This window comes from Triticum urartu, chromosome 2A (genome assembly GCF_056163025.1).
Source record: "Triticum urartu cultivar PI428250 chromosome 2A, HENAU_Tu73, whole genome shotgun sequence".
NCBI lineage: Eukaryota > Viridiplantae > Streptophyta > Magnoliopsida > Poales > Poaceae > Triticum > Triticum urartu.
The window spans coordinates 211,845,450-211,860,807 of NC_141874.1; positions in this window are offsets into that span (position 1 = coordinate 211,845,450).

Sequence of the window (15,358 nt, forward strand, 5' to 3'; positions counted from 1 at the left end):
TGTCTGTTGTGTTCGGCCGGGCCGGATTTGTTGTATCCGGCGTGAAGATCATTGTCACATGCCGTAGGGCGCCTGCGCGATCCGTAGATCGATCTTGTTTGTCTTGCCTTATCCTCCAGTATGTCTCGCAGGTCGGGCACATTTTCCCGTGCCTTAGTTGAGCGGCGTCGGGGAATGGCTTGGGTGGAGGGCCGAGAGGCCTCTCTGTCGCGGCCGCGAGGTGGCCGGTCTTCCATGTCGTGCGCTGGTGATGTAGGTGCTTCCTCCTCTGATCGAGGTAGCGGCCTGCGCTTCGGGTAACTCTTGGAGGGGCGTTCGAGTTCATACTCTTCGGCCGCAAGGACTTCAGTCCATCTGTCAGCTAGCAAATCTTGGGCAGCTCTAAGCTGTTGCTGCTTTTTCTTGAGGCTGCTTGCCGTGGCTAAAAGCCTGCGTTTAAAACGCTCTTGTTCAGCGGGGTCTGATGGTATGACGAATTCGTCGTCATCGAGGCTTGCCTCGTCTTCGGAGGGAGGCGTATAGTTATCATCCTCGACCTCTCGGTCTGCCGCTCTCTCATGAGGGCTGGCTTCTCCATCTTCCTGTGCCGAATCTTGCTGAGGTGGGTGTTCTTTGGCGCTATCCGGGGTAGTATTATCTCCTGTGCCGGAATCACCGTTTTTGCTTTGGCGGGATTTAGAGCGGCGCCGCTGACGTCGGCGCTTTGGCTGTTTCTTGGGGGCGTCATCCCCCACTGTTCCATCGCCATCTCCATCTTTTGGAGTATCCACCATATATATGTCATATGACGAGGTGGCCTTCCAGCGCCCTACAGGTGTTGGTTCCTGTTCGTCTCCTACATCATCGTCCATGCCGTCGATGTCTTCGGAGCTGAAGTCAAGCATGTCGGTTAGATCGTCGACAGTGGCTACAAAGTGGGTGGTGGGTGGGCTTTGAATTTCCTCATCGTCCGTATCCCACCCTCGCTGACCGTAGTCCGGCCAGGGCTCTCCTGATAAAGAGAGAGACTTAAGAGAATTCAGGATGTCGCCAAAAGGCGAATGCTGAAAGATGTCTGCGGCGGTGAACTCCATTATCGGCGCCCAATCGGATTCGATTGGCAGGGGCGCGGGGGGTTCGGAGTCCGGGGAGGAGTCCGGATCCTCGGAGTCACGGGTCGTGCAGAGTGCGGGGCTAGCGTTCGGCTCGATCGCTTTCGGGATCGCAGCCCCTGAGGTGACGTCCAACTGCTCATCCTCGATTGGCGCAATAGGCTCCGAGTTAGGGGTCGGAACCGATGCGTGTGCAGCCTCCAGGACACTGTCCGGAGGCAGAGCTAGATCATGTCCCTCGAGATAGTGCGGCGCGCTTGGCCGTGGCTCGAACCCGTCGAAGGTCAAGTCTCCGCGGATGTCAGCCGTGTAGTTTAAGCTTCCAAACCTGACTTGATGGCCATGGGCGTAGCTTTCGATCTGCTCCAGGTGGCCAAGCGAATTGGCCCGCAGAGCGAAGCCGCCGAAGACGAAGATCTGTCTAGGGAGAAAAGTCTCACCCTGGACCGTATCGTTGTTGATGATAAAAGGAGCCATCGGGCCTAAGGGCGACGACACAGAGGAACCCTCAATGAAAGCACCAATGTCGGTGTCAAAACCGGCGGATCTCGGGTAGGGGGTCCCGAACTGTGCGTCAAGGCCGGATGGTAACAGGAGACAAGGGACACGATGTTTTTTACCCAGGTTCGGGCCCTCTCAATGGAGGTAATACCCTACTCCTGCTTGATTAATATTGATAATATTGGTAGTACAAGAGTAGATCTACCACGAGATCAAGGAGGCTAAACCCTAGAAGCTAGCCTATGGTATGATTGTTGTGTATGGAGTTGATTGCCTACGGACTACAACCCTCCGGTTTATATAGACACCGGATAGGGTTAGGGTTACACAGAGTCAGTTACAATGGTAGGAGATCTTGAATATCCGCATCGCCAAGCTTGCCTTCCACGCCAAGGAAAGTCCCATCCGGACATGGGACGAAGTCTTCAATCTTGTATCTTCATAGTCCAGGAGTCCGGCTGAAGGTATAGTCCGGCTACCCGAACACCCCCTAATCCAGGACTCCCTCAATATGAAAGATCGACAAAAGAAACTAGTGGGTGTGCATCCAACTCACTTGCTCACAAAGACCTAGGGCATTTCGAGGAAGCCCATCATTGGAATATACAAGCCAAGTTCTATAATGAAAGATTCCCACTAGTATATGAAAGTGACAACATAGGAGACTCTATATCATGAAGATCATGGTGCTACTTTGAAGCACAAGTGTGGTAAAAGGATAGTAGCATTGTCCCTTTTATTTTATTTTATTATTTGGCCTTTTTGGCCTTTTTTTATTTGGCCTTTCTTTTTTGGCCTTTCTTTTTTTTTCTTTTTTTGGGACAATGCTCTATTGAATGATGATCATCACACTTCTATTTATTTACAACTCGATGATACAACTCGATACTAGAACAAAGATGACTCTATATGAATGCCTCCGGCGGTGTACCGGGATATGCAATGAATCAAGAGTGACATGTATGAAAGAATTATGAACGGTGGCTTTGCCACAAATACTATGTCAACTACATGATCATGCTAAGCAATATGACAATGATGAAGCGTGTCATAATAACGGAACGGTGGAAAGTTGCATGGAAATATATCTCGGAATGGCTATGGAAATGCCATAATAGGTAGGTATGGTGGCTGTTTTGAGGAAGGATATGGTAGGTGTATGATACCGGCGAAAGGTGCGCGGTATTGGAGAGGCTAGCAATGGTGGAAGGGTGAGAGTGCGTATAATCCATGGACTCAACATTAGTCATAAAGAACTCATATACTTATTGCAAAAATCTATTAGTTATCGAAACAAAGTATTACGCACATGCTCCTAGGGGGATAGATTGATAGGAAAAGACCATCGCTCGTCCCCGACCGCCACTCATAAGGAAGGCAATCAATAAATAAATCATGCTCCGACTTCATCACATAACGGTTCACCATACGTGCATGCTACGGGAATCACAAACTTCAACACAAGTATTTCTCAAATTCACAACTACTCAACTAGCATGACTCTAATATTACCATCCTCATATCTCAAAACAATTATCAAGTATCAAACTTCTCATAGTATTCAACACACTCATAAGAGAATTTTATTATTCTTGAATACCTAGCATATTAGCATTTTAAGCAAATTACCATGCTATTTAAGACTCTCAAAATAATCCAAGTGAAGCATGAGAGTTCATCTATTTCTTCAAAATAAAACTAGCACCATGCTCTAAAATATATAAGTGAAGCACTAGAGCAACAACAAACTACTCCGAAAGATATAAGTGAAGATCAATGAGTAGTTAAATAATTATTTAGCTATGTGAAGACTCTCTAACATTTAATAATTTCAGATCTTGGTATTCTATTCAAACAGCAAGCAAAGCAAAATAAAATGACATTCTAAGAATAGTAAACATCATGTGAAGAAGCAAAAACTTAGGATCAACCGATACTAATCGACAATTGTTGAAGAAGAAAGGTGGGATGCCAACCGGGGCATCCCCAAGATTAGACGCTTGAGACTTCTTGAAATATTATCTTGGGGTGCCTTGGGAATCCCCAATCTTGAGCTTTTGTGTCTCCTTAATTCCTCTCATATCACGGTCTCCCTAAATCTCAAAAGCTTCATCCACACAAAACTCAACAAGGACTCGTGAGATAAGTTAGTATAAACCATTGCCAAAACCTTATCATACTCTACTGTAGAAAATCACTAAAATTATTATTCAATATTGCATACTAAATGTCTCTGCATATTTAATAGTCCTATCCTCAAATAGAATCATTAAAGAAGTAAATATATGCAAACATAACAGCAATCTGCCTAAACAGGACAGTCTGTAAAGAATGCAGCAACATCCATACTTACCTAGCTCCAAAAATTATGAAAGAAAATTCACACTGTATTAAATTTATCAGAGCTTAATATGCAAAAGGTTTCAACATTTTATCACATTCTGACTTTTCTAGGGAATTATTGCAACAGCGGTAAACTTTCTGTTTTCAAACAGCAACATGTATACTTGTAACATAGGCATAGTAAAGGCTATCAATGCCACTTTTATTGAAATAAAATATGCAAAACATTATTCTAAATAACAGAAAGAAAATTCTAACAAAATAAATTGACGCTCCAAGCAAAACACATATCATGTGGCGAATAAAAATATAGCTCCAAGTAAAGTTACCGATGGAAGTGGACGAAAGAGGGGATGCCTTCCGGGGCATCCCCAATCTTAGGCTCTTGGTTATCCTTGAATATTACCTTGGGATGCCTTGGGAATCCCCAAGCTTAGGCTCTTGCCACTCCTTATTCCATAGTCCATCGAATCTTTACCCAAAACTTGAAAACTTCACAACACAAAACTTCAAGTAGAAAACTTGTAAGCTCCGTTAGCGAAAGAAAATAAATCACCACTTCAAGATACTGTAATGAACTCATTCTTTACTTATATTGGTGTTAAACTTACTGTATTCCAACTTCTCTATGGTTTATAAACTATTTTACTAGCCATAGATTCATCAAAATAAGTAAACAACACATGAAAAACAGAATCTGTCAAAAACAAAACAGTCTGTAGTAATATGGATCAAACGTATACTTCTGGAACTCATAAAATTCTCAAATAAATTTCTGGATCTGAGTAATTTATCTATTAATCATCTTCAAAAAGAATTAACTAAATAGCACTCTCCAAATAAAAATGGTAGCAATTCTCGTGAGCGCTAAAGTTTCTGTTTTTTTACAGCATGATCAACAAGACTTCACCCAAGTCTTCCCAAAGGTTCTACTTGGCACAAACACTAATTAAAAGTATAAAACCACATCTAAACAGAGGATATATGAATTATTTATTAATAAACAGGAACAAAAAGCAAGGGACAAAAATAAAATTGGGTTGCCTCCCAACAAGCGCTATCATTTAATGCCCCTAGCTAGGCATGATGATTTCAATGATGCTCACATAAAGGATAAGAATTGTAACATAAAGAGAGCATCATGAAGAATATGACTAGCACATTTAAGTCTAACATGCTTCCTATGCATAGGGATTTTGTGAGCAAACAACTTATGGGAACAAGAATCAACTTGCATAGGAAGGTAAAGCAAGCATAACTTTAAATTTGTAAGCACATAGAGAGGAAACTTGATATTATTGCAATTCCTACAAGCATATATTCCTCCCTCATAATAATTTTCAGTAGCATCATGAATGAATTCAAGAATATAACCAGCACCTAAAGCATTCTTTTCATGATCTACAAGCATAGAAAATTTACTACTCTCCACATAAGCAAAATTCTTCTCATGAATAATAGTGGGAGCAAACTCAACAAAATAATTATCATGTGAAGCATAATCCAATTGAAAACTAAAATCATGATGACAAGTTTCATGGATATCATTATTCTTTATAGAATACAAGTCATCACAATAATCATCATAGATAGCAACTTTGTTCTCATAATCAATTGGAACCTCTTCCGAAATAGTGGATTCATCACAAAATAAAGTCATGACCTCTCCAAATCCATTTTCATCAATATAATCATCATAAATAGGAGGCATGCTTTCATCATAATAAATTTGCTCATCAAAACTTGAGGGACAAAAAATATCATCTTCATCAAACATAGCTTCCCCAAGCTTGTGGCTTTGCATATCATTAGCATCATGGATATTCAAGGAATTCATACTAACAACATTGCAATCATGCTCATCATTCAAATATTTAGTGCCAAACATTTTATAGATCTCTTCTTCTAGCACTTGAGCACAATTATCCTTTCCATCATACTCACGAAAGATATTGAAAAGATGAAGCGTATGAGACAAACTTAGTTCCATTTTTTTATAGTTTTCTTTTATAAACTAAACTAGTGATAAAACAAGAAACTAAAAGACTCGATTGCAAGATCTAAAGATATACCTTCAAGTGCTAACCTCCCCGGCAACGGCGCCAGAAAAGAGCTTGATGTCTACTACACAACCTTCTTCTTCTAGACGTTGTTGGGCCTCCAAGTGCGGAGATTTGTAGGACAGTAGCAAATTTCCCTCAAGTGGATGACCTAAGGTTTATCAATCCATAGGAGGCGTAGGATGAAGATGGTCTCTCTCAAGCAACCCTGCAACAAAATAACAAAGAGTCTCTTGTGTCCCCAACACACCCAATACAACGGTAAATTGTATAGGTGCACTAGTTCGGCGAAGAGATGGTGAAACAAGTGGTATATGGATAGTAGATATGGGTATTTGTAATCTGAAATTATAAAAACAGCAAGGTAACTAATGATAAAAGTGAGCGTAAACGGTATTGCAATGCTAGGAAAAAAGGCCTAGGGTTCATACTTTCGCTAGTGTAAGTTCCCTCAACAATACTAAAATAATTGGATCACATAACTATCCCTCAACATGCAACAAAGAGTCACTCCAAAGTCACTAATAGCGGAGAACGAACGAAGAGATTATGATAGGGTACGAAACCACCTCAAAGTTATTCTTTCCAATCAATCCGGTGGGCTATTCCTATAAGTGTCACAAACAGCCCTAGAGTTCGTACTAGAATAACACCTTAAGACACAAATCAATCAAAACCCTAATGTCACCTAGATACTCCAATGTCACCTCAAGTATCCGTGGGTATGATTATACGATATGCATCACACAATCTCAGATTCATCTATTCAACCAACACAAAGGACCTCAAAAAGTGCCCCAAAGTTTCTACCAGAGAATCACGACGAAAACGTGTGTCAACCCCTATGCATAGGTTCCCAATGTCACGAAACCCGCAAGTTGATCACCTTAACATACATCAAGTGGCACGTGGTATTCCATTGTCACCACATATATCCACGGCAAGACATACATCAAGTGTTCTCAAGTCTTTAAAGACTCAATCCGATAAGATTACTTCAAAGGGGAAACTCGATTCATTACAAGAGAGAAGAGGGGGAGAAAACATCATAGGATCCAAATATAATAGCAAAGCTCGCGATACATCAAGATCGTGCCAAATCAAGAACACGAGAGAGAGAGAGATCAAACACATAGCTAGTGGTACATACCCTCAGCCCCGAGGGAAAACTACTCCCTCCTCGTCATGGAGAGCACCAGGATGATGAAGATGGCCACCGGTGAGGGATCCCCCCTCCGGCAGGGTGCCGGAACAGGGTCCCGATTGACTTTTGGTGGCTACGGAGGCTTCTGGCGGTGGAACTCTCGATCTATGTTGCGTTCTGGAAGTTTTAGGGTATATGGAGTTATATAGGCGGAAGAAGCACGTCAGGGGAGCCACGAGGGCCCCACGAGATAGGGGGCGCGCCCTAGGGGGGGCTCCCCCCACCCTCGTGAGCACCTCGTTCCTTCCTTGACGTGGGGTCCAAGTCCATCAGGTGTGTTTCCTTCCAAAAATAACTTCTCTAGTTGATTTCGTTCCGTTTCGACTCCGTCTGATATTCCTTTTCTTCAAAACACTGAAATAGGCATAAAACAACAAATCTAGGCTGGGCCTCCGATTAATAGGTTGGTCCCAAAAGTAATATAAAAGTGGATAATAAAGCCCAATATTGCCCAAAACAGTAGATAATATAGCATGGAGCAATCAAAAATTATAGATACGTTGGAGACGTATCAGATATATGTGAAACATGTTCCATTGCTTTGTGACAATGAAAGTGCTATCAAGATTGCTCATAATCCCGTGCAACACTCTCGAACTAAGCATATCGAAGTTTGTCATCATTTTATTCGAGATCATGTTGCTAAGGGTGACATAAACCTTAAGCATGTTCGCACCGACAAGCAATTAGCGGATATATTCACCAAACCACTTGATGAGAAAGTGTTTTGCAGGTTAAGAGGTGAATTGAACATCATTGATGCTTCAAACTTGGAGTAGGAACTCCATTGGATACATGCAAGACTTGAGCTTGCAACTAATCTCTTGATATTTCTCTTATGATGATTATCTTATGTCTTGAGAATTTGCATCTTGCATGTTATCTAACCCTTGTAGGTACTTGAATGAATCTAATTCTATGAGATTGCAATTCACTCACATCTTGAGCAATCTCTACATCATCAAGTCTCTATACAATGGTGATTGATGACAAGGAAGCACGAAACCTTTCAAACATATCCTTTGACAAATTCTATGTTGAGTTTCATGATTGTCATGTTGGATACACAAGTGCTCTTCCTTGAGAAAACTAACCCATGTAGGTAGATGAACTCAAAATCCAAAGGGTGCTCCCAACTCTTGATGGGCTACATCAACCTTGAGCAACCCACACAAGTTCAACTACATGATCAAGATCAACACCGCCATCCAAGGTATGATATTCCATCTTAGAGTAGCTTTACTCCAAGTCATGAGTCAAAGCAACTCGACAAGATGTGAATACATCAATATACTTAAACGAAAAATGGTAACCCCATTTTGAGCTTAAACGATGAGTACGACCTATGATCAAGTGATCTCACTTGACTCCTAAGTCAATGTACTCTAACATAGGTGACTTTGTCACCACCCAACTCTAGATGAAGTTCTCTTGTGTTCTTTTATGTGTTCTTGCACTTGTCTCATGCATATTTGTTTCCCCTTTCAAACTTCATCTAGACCTTTTAGTTTCTTTTCTTTGTTATTTGTTCTGCATTTTTCTGCATCCAATTCATTGCAAATCTTTGTGAGATCTTATTTGTCTAGTGAGCTGAGGTGACAAGTGTTTTTTTGTGATGAACTCGGTTCCACCGGTTTCATGTTTCCGGTCTAACCGAAGATTTTCGGAGCAACCGAAGCATACAACTCGGTGACACTGATTTCACTACAGGAAAAACATTTTGCCATTTATTCCTGCTTTATTCTTGATCCAACTCCACTCAATGAATCTTGTCCTCTGCAAGCATCACATTTACCTTAATGCTTTGTACTGTGATTCAAGGACCAAACCCATTCGCAACAAATTCCAGAAGACCCTTCTTGGAAATTGATGTCAAAGGGGGGGAGAGAGAGATCACATCAAAGCTTAAAGAGAGATCGCATCAAAGCTTAATCATATCTCTAGGGGGAGAGATCTCTAGGGGAGGGAATACTCCAGGAAAGAGTAATCTTCAAGGATCCCAGATGCTTGATGTTCAAGAGGAGAGATGCCACATGTCTTCTTGGGGGAAAGACATGTTCATATGTGCTTATTTCATTTGTTTCTTTGAGCTCTGTTTTTCTGTTCCCTATCTTCTCCCAGTATCCCATGCTAGATTCAGGGGGAGCAAGACATCCAAGGGAAAGAAAATTCTTAAATTCATTGCATATCCTTCTCTTTGGGGACATGTCAATACCTATCGTGGTACTCTATACTCACTCTACATGTCATCCCAGTCTTGGTACTCTTGTGGTTTCTTTTGTTTGCTCTAGCTAGTAGGTGCATCTGTGTTATCTAACCTTGTTTACGCAGGTTCATCACATCCTAGCCAACTCAAGACCACAAGGTAAGTATATGCATCATGGTCATGTGTATGAGAAATTCTTGCTGATGTACATACTGTTTGCAAGAAGGACTCATGGGCATGAAGGTACATTTCTCATGTTTCCATCACTTGCTCTGATGCATATAGCCAAGATACATGTAACACATTGCTACTCTGTCATGGTTATGCTCTCACATGCTTATATATACCATATTCACATGATTGCATACATGTAGGGGGAGCCTATGCTTGTTACATGTCTTTCCAAAGCTTTACTTTTTATTCTCTATATCTTTATCTAAAGCTTTGATGTATGTTGCCATCAATTACCAAAAAGGGGGAGATTTAAAGCACAAGTGCTCCCTGGGTGATTTTGATGATTAATGACAACATATCTCTTGTTGGACTAACACTTTTACCTAGTATGTTTTAGATGAGTTCAACAATGAAGTGGCATGGACTAGAGGATGTGTAACCCCTTAAAATGGTGTCACTTGGGAGCCTCCGACAAAGATTGTGGAGTTGAACCAAGGAGTTTGTAAGGGCAAGGAGATCGCCTACTTCGTGAAGATCTACCGCTAGTGAGGCAAGTCCTTCATGGGCGATGGCCATGATAGGATAGACAAGGTTGCTTCTTCATGAACCCTTCGTGGGTGGAGCCCTCCGTGGACTCACGCAACCGTTACCCTCCGTGGGTTGAAGTCTCCATCAACGTGGATGTACGATAGCACCACCTATCGGAACCACGACAAAAACATCCATGTCTCAAATTGCGTTTGAATTCTCCAAACCCTTCCCTTTACATACTTGCAAGTTGCATGCTTTACTTTCCGCTGCTCATATACTCTTTGCATGCTTGCTCGATATGTATTGTGTTTGTTAAACTAGTGCCTAAGCTCCACTTCAACTTAAAGAAATTAAAAACTGCAACTTTTGGCACTTAGTGTCTAATCACCCCCCCCTCTAGACACCTCTTCTCGATCCTTTCAATAGTTCAATCTCGTTACCGTCAAGTCTCTTTACTCGTTCCGTAATGCATCACCAGCAACTAACTCATTAGTCACATTGCTTGCAAGGCTTATAGTGATGTGCATTACCGAGAGGGCCCAGAGATACCTCTCCGACAATCGGAGTGACAAATCCTAATCTTGATCTTTACCAACTCAACAAGTACCATCGGAGACACCTGTAGAGCACCTTTATAATCACCCAGTTACTTGTGACGTTTGGTAGCACACAAAGTGTTCGTCCGGTATTCGGGAGTTGCATAATCTCATAGTCATAGGAACATGTATAAGTCATGAAGAAAGCAATAGCAACAAACTAAACGATCATCGTGCTAAGCTAACGGATGGGTCAAGTCAATCACATCATTCTCTAATGATGTGATCCCGTTAATCAAATGACAAGTCATGTCTATGGCTAGGAAACTTAACCATCTTTGATTCAACGAGCTAGTCAAGTAGAGGCATACTAGTGACACTCTGTTTGTCTATGTATTCACACATGTACTAAGTTTTCGGTTAATACAATTCTAGCATGAATAATAAACATTTATCATGATATAAGGAAATAAATAATAACTTTATTATTGCCTCTAGGGCATATTTCCTTCATCCAATACTATCATGTATATGTTCATCAGTAAAGGGCAACTTGAAATTCAAATTTAGTTCGATCCATACAACGCGCCGAATCACACCAGTACCGGATCACATGCCTGATCACAACCAAAAAGAGATAAGTATGTTCAGCTTTTACACGCCGAATCCAAAAGAATATCAGTCGGTGGTCCGTCCAATTTTCCGCCCTGCTGGACCGGCACCCAGCGACCTGCTCCCTGATCAAGGTGTCGTCACCGCCGCGTAGGCCTCCTCCGCCTTGTCCTCATTGCCCGCCGCTATCAACTGATTTTTCAGCCACTGCAACATCTGATAGCGGACGAATTGCACGATCATTCTTGCGCGACATCCAAAGAGTCCAGATTCAAGGTCAACATCTTGGCGTCCTTCGCATTGGTGGTGATCTTCAACTTCTTTTCCTCTAGTGCGGCCTTCCTCTCTTCAATCAGGGTCCTCATCTCTTTGAGCTTGAGCTTCTTGTCCGTCGCCTCCATCAACAATGCGAACCTCTCTGCCTTTTTCTCCTCCTTGAGGTCCCAGCGCTTCACGCATGCATCCTCCTTCTTCGACAAGATGTACTCAAACCTCTCTGTCGGTTTGGCAACCGCACCTTCGCTTCTCCCTCTCCTCCTCCCACTTCTTCCCCCATAAAAAATTTCTCACCTTCTTCGGCGGTTCTTGGGTTGGGTCAGTAGGGTCGCCCTTTTCTTCCTCGATGGCTTGGGTGGCAATCTTGGCTATGAAAATGCTCCACTTCGGTTGCCCATTCATCTCCAACCAACAATGCATGATGGTGAAGTTTTTTTCCTCCAACTTCTTGTACACCAAACAAGTACGAGAAGGCTACACAGTGAAACAATGTCAAAAATGCATATCCAACGAGTGAGCAACAAAACTAAGCATGCCCGGCTAGTGAGCAACAAAACTAAGCATGTATGGATAGTGATCAACTTACTTGCTTAGTGATTTGTGCACCACTATGCCAACGTGTGATGAGATGCTTCAAGTGCCCACAATACTTAGACACGGCCTCTTGAATGGTGTACCATCGATGGTTGTGGGACTTTGATTCACGGCTACAGATGACCGTGTGGGAGTAGGGGCGAAATGCTTTTGTTTGTGGAACCAAATGTGCATGTTGTTCCAAAATGTTGTGCCCTTTTGCTTCATGTCATGGGTAGGATCAAGGCTAGTGGCCAACCATGCATCACACGATAGCTTGTCCTCATGCATGTTGAAGCTTTGTCCTCTAACCTTCTTTCGATCACTAGTTGTATCATCCGGATCATCGTCCTTGCCGTCCTCCACCTCCTTCTCCTCCCCCCTCCTGTTGTTGTTGTTCGGCGGCCCAATCTTGCTCTTCTTGTGTGCCCACGCCGGTCTGGGTGTAGAACTATTGCGTGCCCGTCTGGCTATAGGATTGTTGCTACTGGTAGTTGCCAGACTGGGTGGGATCCGAGTCTTCCACCTACCCGTACTCATAGCCACATCCTCCTCCTTCGCCTCCGTCGTGGATGATGTCGAGCATCTCCCTGTCTGGGTCCTCCTTGTACGTCGGATCCTCCCGCTCTAGGCATTGCAGCGAATAGCGTGCGAGCGCCCATCTGCTCTTCGTACGTCGTCCGCGCCTAGACGAGCTGCGGCGAAGAATACTCGAAGAAGAGCGGCACCATGTTTACGTCGACGATGTAAGGCACCTTCCAGGAAGGGGTTCCGAGTTGCTTGGCGAAGTAGAAGAACGGAGGCTTGTAAGGCTCCGGGCACGGCGCGCCGTCTGTACTGTGAGCGCGCCCTTTGGGCACCGCGCCCTCCGCCGCGACGTCTGCCATGTCCGACAAGAGCACCACGATCGCCGCTACCACCACACCCGCCATCGTCCATCCAAAAAATATCTTAAGATTCTTATGATATAATTAAGTATATGTATTACAAGGGATATTGGCTATTGTATTTTTTTAGTTTGAAAAATATTCTGTAAAAAATGAAAGGGTAAGAATAAAATTCCAAAAAAGGAGAACTTATTAAAAAATGATTTTGATTTACCCATCCTCATGGCCTTTCTATCTTTCTAATCTAATTTGAAATTGGATTCCATCCGTACCATAATATTTTTGAATATTATGAATTAGAGAATTGACATGCTTTCACATTCCATCCACGGGGAGATAGGCGAGAAGAAACTTTCATGTCCATTTTTGCAGTAGAGATGTAACTAAGAAAGAGAACCATCGACTATAACCCCAAAAGAACCTGAGGTTCTCCTCCTTTACGGAATTTGCCTTCAGGCAGCGAGTTTGCCGCGTAACCGAGCTGATCTTCCGGGTGAGCGTGATGTTCGGATCCTCCGGCACGGCCGCCACCTCCATCTCCGATAGGTTCTTCCCCGGTTTCGTGCGTCGGCGTTGGAAGGAAGAAGAGGGAGAAAAGGACGGGATTGGGTGGAGAGCGGCGGAGGATGCAAGAAGAGAGTGGGAGATTTTGGCGCGGAAACAGTGCCGGCTCCGCCTTCCTTTTGGGTGGGCCGGAGGCTCAAAGTGCAACGTTTAACGTGTCCGGAATCGCGCAACCCCCCCCCCCCCCCTTCCCCTGGGTTGTTTTTGATTTGCGAGACAATCATGGTTCGGATCGCGTCGCGGACTGATACAGAACCACATTAGATGGCTTACGTGCTCCAAATATATACGATCGGTTTGAGGGTTGCTATTGAAGATGCCCTAAGGAGCGAAAAAAATTCGCTCCTTACCCCTCGATGAAAAGGGACATTTTCGCTCCTTAAAACATGCTACGAACAAACAGTTGGCCCCTGTAGTTTTCACTCTAGAAGGGCATTATCTGGACAGGGGACAGGGACTGCAACAGCCGCTACACGACTACCTACAACAGATCATTGTTGAGAAGGTGGGTGGTTGTCGGTCTGAGCAAACATTGGTGAGGCAGGGCGGGCGCATACTGTTACGTGTTCTCGTTTGTCCCCTGTCTAGATAATGCCCTTCTAGAGTGAAAACTACACGGCCTAAGTTGGTAGGCACACCACCTGGGTTCGAATTTTTATATAAGGCTACCAAGGAATGTAACCGTCGAAACAGACAACGTTATAGCTTAGTGAGCGACGCAAAACAATGCTTAATGATTTGTCCTGTCTACATGCAAACCTGAAGATCCTGCTGGACTTGGTCTGCCCGTACGTCCACCTCCATCACCGAAAAGTCCAAATGATGTAGGAGTTAGTTGCGACGAAATGAAACGAGCATGGAGAAGCAAACGAGCATGGTGACGGTGACAGGACGTCGTCGTCAATAGATTTGAGGAGTGGCTTTTTCAGAAAAGAAAAGAAGGATTACCCCGCCTCTGTATCTAAGCAATGCATATCATAATTTTATTAATTATTCTTAGAAACCTTACAAATCATTACATTAGTAAGTCTAAAATAATTATCTTGACGACACCTGTCGCTACTTCTATCCCATTGATGCAAGGGTACCGAATGCCCAAACCTAATAACAAACAGACATCGCATCAAAACCTAACATCTAATGCCGGTTGCTCCATCCCAGCCACATACCGGGAATGGGTCACACACCGGTCTGGCGCACTCACCGAGGCTACCGCAGCCGTTATCCACCTAACCATCTTTAGAGCAGGTACTGACGCAAAGATCTTGCCAGGTCAGCTGTCGACGCCACCATGACGCCAGACAACGTCACTGCCCTGCGCTCGTTCATCCAGCCGCACCATGCCGCCAATACTTGTCGCCATCGACGCAGTAGAAACAACACCACACCTCCTGGCAACCTCCACACCGTCGCCGCTGCTGAAACTACGCGAAGTTCATCACCCACATCATCTCTCTGCTGAACAGCAGAACCTCCCAAGATGGCGCCTTCATGGAGGGTACGATGCGAAGGACGCCGCCGTCGCCCAATCCAGACTGAATTTTGGACTTTCGTCCGAAAGGGGTTCGGAGGTGGATAGGAGAGACCTCGACATCGCCTCCACGGACTGTAACAACGTCGAGAGACGTCGCGGATGCCGGACTAAACAAGCCGATCAAAGTTTCCTCCGGTCCCCATCCTATACCACCAAACCTCCGTCGGCTCCGGATCCTGCAACGGACCAGAGCCATGGGGCTCAACCCACCATGAAGGAGGATAGAGAAAAATCCATCATAGATCTCCAGGCACCAAATCCAGCGA